Source organism: Benincasa hispida, chromosome 7, assembly GCF_027475165.1.
Source record: "Benincasa hispida cultivar pf3 chromosome 7, pf3_genome.v1.1, whole genome shotgun sequence".
In the NCBI taxonomy this organism is placed as follows: Eukaryota; Viridiplantae; Streptophyta; class Magnoliopsida; order Cucurbitales; family Cucurbitaceae; genus Benincasa; species Benincasa hispida.
In genome coordinates this window covers 29,604,803-29,612,014 of record NC_143484.1, presented here as the reverse complement: position 1 = coordinate 29,612,014, position 7,212 = coordinate 29,604,803, and positions in this window count along the sequence as shown.

Here is a 7,212-nt window from a genome sequence, read left to right as displayed (position 1 = left end):
GTCAATAACTCGAAATCCAGAACTCATTTTAAGAAATTCCTTCTTCAAATAGGCTCGGAATTGTGTTAACAATGTTACCTCAAAATTTTAGTATAAAACTCTTCGTGGTTTGATCTGGAGCTTTAAATTTTCCCAATGGCTGTAGACCACGAAGCTGGCTGCTTGTTCAACACTTTCTAGGTTTAGCTTCCAAAATATGTAACTCAAGCCCCAGACCTCATCTTTCAAAAGTTCCTTTTACAAACTTACTCATAAAAATGATAACAATATTATCTTAAATTATCAGCTTAGAATTCCACGGTCTAAATCTATATTTCTTCGTCGAGTGCCCGAAAACGCCCGAAAAATGAACCTTTGACTCTTCCTTCCTTCTCTGGTCCTCTCTTCAGCGAGAACTCCCTTTCAAAGGCTCAATTTAACAAATTAGACTCATATAGCTTTCTAATGGTAGCAAGTTCATTTGGTTCGCTCGAGTAAATCGTCCCAAAACAAGCCCTAGAATTTCTCCTCCCTTTTTATAGTACCGTCCAGCTTTTTGCGTGAAATCTTCTTAAGCCACCCCACCCATTAGTGGCGATTAAGGGCCGAGATTAAGCCATCTATCCGGGTAACTAAAAGAGATGTTTAAAACTGAGCATTTTGAGCAACTCGATCCTTGTTGAGAAATCTTGATGGAGGAAGGTCCTTACTCGATGAAAGATTCCACGACTCTTTGTTAAATACTCGATGGGAAACTCGACGTGGGAGCTCGCTCGATGCATGCTCCTTACTCAATGACTCGTACTTGATGTGCGACCCTTCTCCGCTTACCCTCGACGCTCGACCCTTCCTCGATCACTTATACTCGATGCTCGACCTTCTTTAACCACTTATACTCGATACTCGACCCTTCCTTGATCACTTATACTCGATGCTCGACCCTTTTTCGATCACTTATACTCGACGCTCGACAGCATTTACTCGATGCCTGCCTTATGCCCACTCGTTGCTCAAACACCCCTCGACATGACTAACACTTAGCCAGAAATTCACTTTGTAAGGCTAAATCAATAAGTAACCGAGAGTTAAGTTCCCACACTTAAACATTTAACCCAACATTTTACTTACTTAAACAATAAACATAATGAAAAAGGGGAAAGTAAGGTACAGGTTTTACATCTGCTCACATGTCTCCACATGAATGATCATGATTAGATCATTTATAACACTTTAAAATAATTGTAACAATTAAAAAGCGGGTCATATCAGTGTGTTACTAGGATAAGGTACCCAACCTTATGCATATCCTATAGAACTTTTAAGTTATTACTAAAACATGATCCACCTGTATGTTAACCACATACATGTTTAAGTTACATAAAATTACCTTTGATATTTCTTTAATGGATTATTGGATGTAAAACTAATCAACCATTTTGTTGCAACTTTATCTAGTCTTGAACCACAAGATATTGTCTTACAGGCTTTTGTATTTAAATAAATTTTGGTCATATTCTCTTTTGAATTGATTTAAGATTCCTTTTTTTCGCACGAGATTTCAAGAGAAATTTATTTCATAGAACTTGAACTTTGTATTTATATTAATTTTGTGGAAAGTGAGTACAATCACTAAACATAATATTTTGATGCTTTTAAAATAAACTATAGTCTTTACGCTAGTTGATCTTCTGAATGATCGGCCTTTGGGGTTATTGATCTTCTTGGATGATCGGCTTTTGGGCTTGTTGATATTCTTGGATGATGGGCCTTTAGGCTTGTTGATCTTCTTGGACAATCGACCTTTGGGCTTGTTGATCTTCTTGGATGATAGGCCTTTGGGCTTGTTGATCTTTTTGGATGATCGACCTTTGGCCTTGATGGTCTTCTTGGAGGATTAGTGTTCACACCAGGCTTCTGGAGAAACTTGTTTTGTAGAGTTGAACTTAAGTTAGTGTTGATGTTGATGTTGCGACGTGGTTCGATCTTTAGTACTTGATCCTCTGATTTTCTCTTGGTTGAATGCGTACGCTTGACGTATAGAAGCAGAGTGTGTGGATGTTCTTGAGCTTGGAGTCTTAAAAGAATGCTTGTATCTTCAAAGGGCTTCAGTTTTCAAGCATGGTTAGAATGCTTGTATCTTCAAAGGACTTCAGTTTTCAAACGTGGTCAAAATGCTTGTATCTTCAAAGGACTTCAGTTTTCAGAATGCTTGTATCTTCAAAGGACTTCAATCTTCAGAATGCTATATCTTCAAAGGACTTCAATCTTCAGAATGCTTGTATCTTCAAAGGACTTCAATCTTCAAGCATGGTCTGAATGCTTGTATCTTTAAAGGACTTCGGTCTTCAGAATGCTTGTATCTTCAAAGGAATCCTCCAAAAGTCTGAGTTGCTTCTTCTTAGACTAAGAGTATTCCTGTAAGAAGAACAAGGGGAAAGGGAAGAAGAAAACCAATGGTAGAAGAGGCAAAGCTAACGCTGCAGATAAAGGAAAATTTTTCCACTGCAACGAAGAAAGGCACTAGAAGAGGAACTGCCCTCAATACCTTGCAGAGAAGAGAGCAGAGAAAGAAAAATAGGCAAACTAGTTTCTGAAGATTGCTTACTGTACTCAAGATAACCAGTGTGTTGCTGACTGAAGATGATCTTGTCTACTTTTATTATTGTAATAAAAGTTATTTTGTCTTATTATAATGAACAAAATTGTATAAATCTTTTGTTGTAAATGAAATGTTCATTAGCAAAAGTATGGTTGTTTTATTGTGAAGCAACTTCTGTTAGAACCAACCTAGTTAGAAACCATTTGCAAATATTTAGATATTTAAAACGACTAGAAATTAATCAAGGCAAATAGTTATTTAACCTAAGTGATAAGTTTAGAACACTTGAAAAGTTCAAAGTGTACAAAAATTGTTAGGTAAAATAAAATCGAAATACTTCGATTGGATCAAAGTATAGAAAGTTTGAGATTTTTAGGACTATTTGATAAAATATGAAATCCAGTGAAAACTTTCTAAACCTAGTTGCCTTAATTGTTTTCGAACATCATTTCAAGTTTAAGGTATTTCTGAAACTAGAAAACTCATAAAAGTTGTTTATGATATGTAAAAGTTGTTTACATAGTTTAGAAATTTGAAAAGATCATATAATTGTTAATATCGAACCCTTAAGGTTTAGAATATTGTTCGAGATCACCTTGTATTATTTGTTTCCATAAAAGCTTGCATATATCAATAAAAAGTTATTGATTGAAATTGACACTGTAAACAAAGTTTGTTCAAACAGGTCAAATGCATCTTACTCAAGGAGTTGAGAGTACCTTGATGTAGTAGGAGGAAGTATGACTTCCTAACCATTATTAAGAAACAAGAGTTGTGAAAATAATATGCATTCCCCATATAGTTTAATAAAAAGTCTATTGTACACTAACATGTTTACAACAATTCTCTTGGCTAAAGTGTTTGAGAATCTCCTAGTAAGACTAGGACTACCAGGTATATAACCTAGGGCAAGTGAGAGAAAAACCGGGTATGTGATACCGAATGGTAAACCATGGGTATGTGATGCCCTAGTTTATTGTATTTCTCTGTAAAAACTCAAAAACTCAGTATTATATATTCAGATATATATGTTACCATTGGAGTTTTAGTCCAAGTGGTAGCTTGTTGGGTTTTATGTCCTAAAACTCATGGTTTGTAAACAATTAAACTTATTCTGAAAATTCAATAAATTATTATTGAATATATGAATTTTTTATTTCACTTTAGAAATAAATCCAATAAACTAAAAGATCCATGACTATTACATAAGTATTTGAACTTTATGTGGAGATATAAAAGTGGATCAGGTTCGAGTAAATAGTCAAAATGATTAATAGTATATGAATAAGGTTAGGTGCCTTATTCTGGTAACACTATCGGATGCGGCCCACTCTGTAGTTGTTACAAGGAGTTGTAAAGTAGTACAGATGATGTGATCCTAATTCATACATGTTATGACATGAAGAGTGGGGGCGTCCTATGCAATGGGTTTGTACAAGATCAGACCATGAAATTAGTCACTCTTACTTTATAACGTTGTTTATTGTTTAAAACTGACTATTTCAAAGCGATGACCTAGGTAACTTAACCTTAATCCTGAGCTAACTATGAAATCCTGTTTATTCGGGATTATCCTTAAATTTGCATTGGTGATGGCTTAACATCGCCGAGTCAATAAACCTCCATTTCAGGGGTAAGACCGGGTAGATAGCTGGGGACATAGGGTGCAAGATGGAATTCACTCCTACCCACTTTTAGGGATAGTAGAGAGGTTGTTCCTTAAGTGCTGACTCCGAGTCTTGAACAAGAGGCCCCACCCTCTCATTGGCCTGAGAGGGACTCGGTTTGTTGATTGCATCACAAACTAATTGTTCATTAGAGGATCAGTGGAACTTAAGGAACAAGAGGTAATCTCGGGGGTAAAACAACCATTTGATCCAGCCGTTATTATGAACAACCTGTGAAGGGTTAATTTACTAATCATGGTTATATCGAGTTGAATAATATATCTACAAAGGACTTTGATCTTTAGAATGCTTGTATTTTCAAAGGACTTCGGTCCTCAAAATGCTTGTATCTCCAAAGGATTTCAGTCTTCAAGCGTGGTCAGCTTCAGGAGTTAAGGAGTCTTCTGATTATAGAGAATTTCCTCTAAGTTCTCTGGAGTGTAGAATTGCTGACCCCCACAAATGAGAAAAACCTATCTATTTATAGAGTTCTCAGGTAGGCTTCATGAGCTTAGGCTTGGTAGGTCCATGAGCTTAATCCCTGGGCCCAACTAATTGGATTTGAGCCTTATTTGACATTTAGTTCAAATTAAACCTATTTTTTTTTAGCTCAATTGGACTTTTAACCAAAATAATAATATCAAAATGGGTCAAATTAATCTTATCTGATTCAATGGTCATAAAAAACCACGCGGCGTTATCGAAATTTGTCTTCAACTTCAATTTGGGATACATGTCACCTCCTAGGTTGTCCCAAATTTGATGATTTGTAATTTCGTCATTAATTTAGTGAATGACGTGGCAGTTTGTGATTGGTTCAAAATTTCTCGTTCAACACCTTTATTTAAGGTGGTAGTTTAATTTCATAATTTGAGAAGGGCAATTTAGTCCATTATTTCTTTCTCGATTCAATTTAAAATTAGGGGATGGTCATTTTTCCAATTAAATAATCATTTGATCTTTTCAAAATACAAATAATCAAATATGTTCATTTATTTAGTTATGCCTTTTAACATATAGATTTCTTCCAAAACCACTCGAAGAGTTTGAAAAGCAAAATTGTGGGTATTGACATGATGACTGATTCATTCTAGAGTTTACTAAACCCAAACTCCTAAGTTGAACTTGCGTATATATCAATTTATACCATTCTTTAGATTTCGTTGAAAAAAATTGTATGAGATTTATAATTGTTTCCATTAAACTCTTAAATTATCATAAATGAATCAATTTAGACCATTTATTAATATTACCTTTGAATATCGTTAAGTCATCCATTCTTATATTCAAATATTGGACTAACAAAGTAATAGTTGGAATTGATACATAGATGATTTTCAAAGGAAATACGAAATAAGACTCCAAATTTATTCCTTTATTAAATTTTATAGGTTTGATTTGTAAAATTATAAATCTCACACAATATTTATCCAAATAAGACATAATGAAAGGTATAAATTGATACAATTATGAAAATTCAAAATTTAAATTGATTCAATTATTAATTTATAATTTTAGGGGTAGAAACTGATTAAAGTTTTGATACTTCAAGCTTCCAAGACTCCTGAAGCTGCACTCCTATAATGCAAAAGACCTTTGAAGACACAAATACTCTTCCAAGACTTCTACTTCAAGAACGTTCGGTGCTTTCCTTCTCCAAGTCAAGCATATTCACTCAACTGAAAGAGAATCAGAGGATCAAATATTAGAGATCGAACCACATCGCATCAAATCAACTCCAACATCAACACCAACTCAAGTTTTAACTCCATGAAACACGTTTCTCCGGAAACCTCGTGCGAACAAATTGGCACGTCCAGTGGGATATCTCTATCTCTCATCTCTCTCTCGTCATCCGAGACAAGAAGTCTACAAATGGCACCAAAGAAAGTTGCATCCAAAGCTACCATCACAAGTAACACTTACATAAGCTCTGTCATCACGGAGGAAATCTGGACCAGCTGATGGAATCTTCTAAAGGCGGGATTGTCATCAGAAAAAATCCCTTGTTCGACAACTATGCTTTTGCTACTGATCTATTAGAGAAAGAATCACATTTTGATGTAGTGTCTGTCATGATGGCTGACGTAACAACTGAGTCGACCATGGCAGAGATGGAGGTAAAGATAAATCTCCTAATGAAGACTGTAGAGGAGCGAGATCATGAAATCGTTGCTTTAAAAGATCAGATACAAGCTCAAGATACTGCTGAATCAAGTCAATCCCCAGCTACAAAAGCCAATGACAAAGGAAAGACTATCTTGCAGGAAAGTCAGCCATCATAATCCACCTCTGTTGCCTCCCTGTCAGTTCAACAGCTCCAGGATATGATCACAAACTCCATAAGATCTCAGTACGGAGAACCGTTGCAAACTTCCTTTATGTACTCGAAGCCATACACCAAGAGAATCAACAACCTGAGAATGCCAGCTAGGTATCAACCTCCAAAGTTCTAGCAGTTCGATGGAAAGGGCAATCCAAAACAACATGTTGCACACTTTATTGAAACCTGCGAAAATGCAGGAATCAGAGGAGACCAACTAGTCAAGCAGTTCGTTCGTACCTTGAAAGGAAATGCTTTCGATTGGTATACTGATTTGGAGCCAGAAGTGATTGACAGTTGGGAACAACTAGAAAGGGAGTTCTTGAACTTCTTCTACAGTACAAGGCGCACTGTTAGCATGATGAAGCTGAAAAATACCAAACAGTGGAAGGGAGAGACAGTCGTCGATTACATCAACTGATGGAGAGCTTTAAGTCTGGATTGCAAAGATAGACTTACTGAATTATCTGCAGTGGAGATGTGCACTCAAGGCATGCACTGGGAGCTTCTTTACATCCTACAAGGGATAAAACCTCGTATGTTTGAGGAGCTGGCAACACGCGCTCATGATATGGAACTGAGCATTGCCAATAGGGGAACTAAAGATTTCCTAGTCTTTGAAGGGAAAAAAATACAAAAATGAT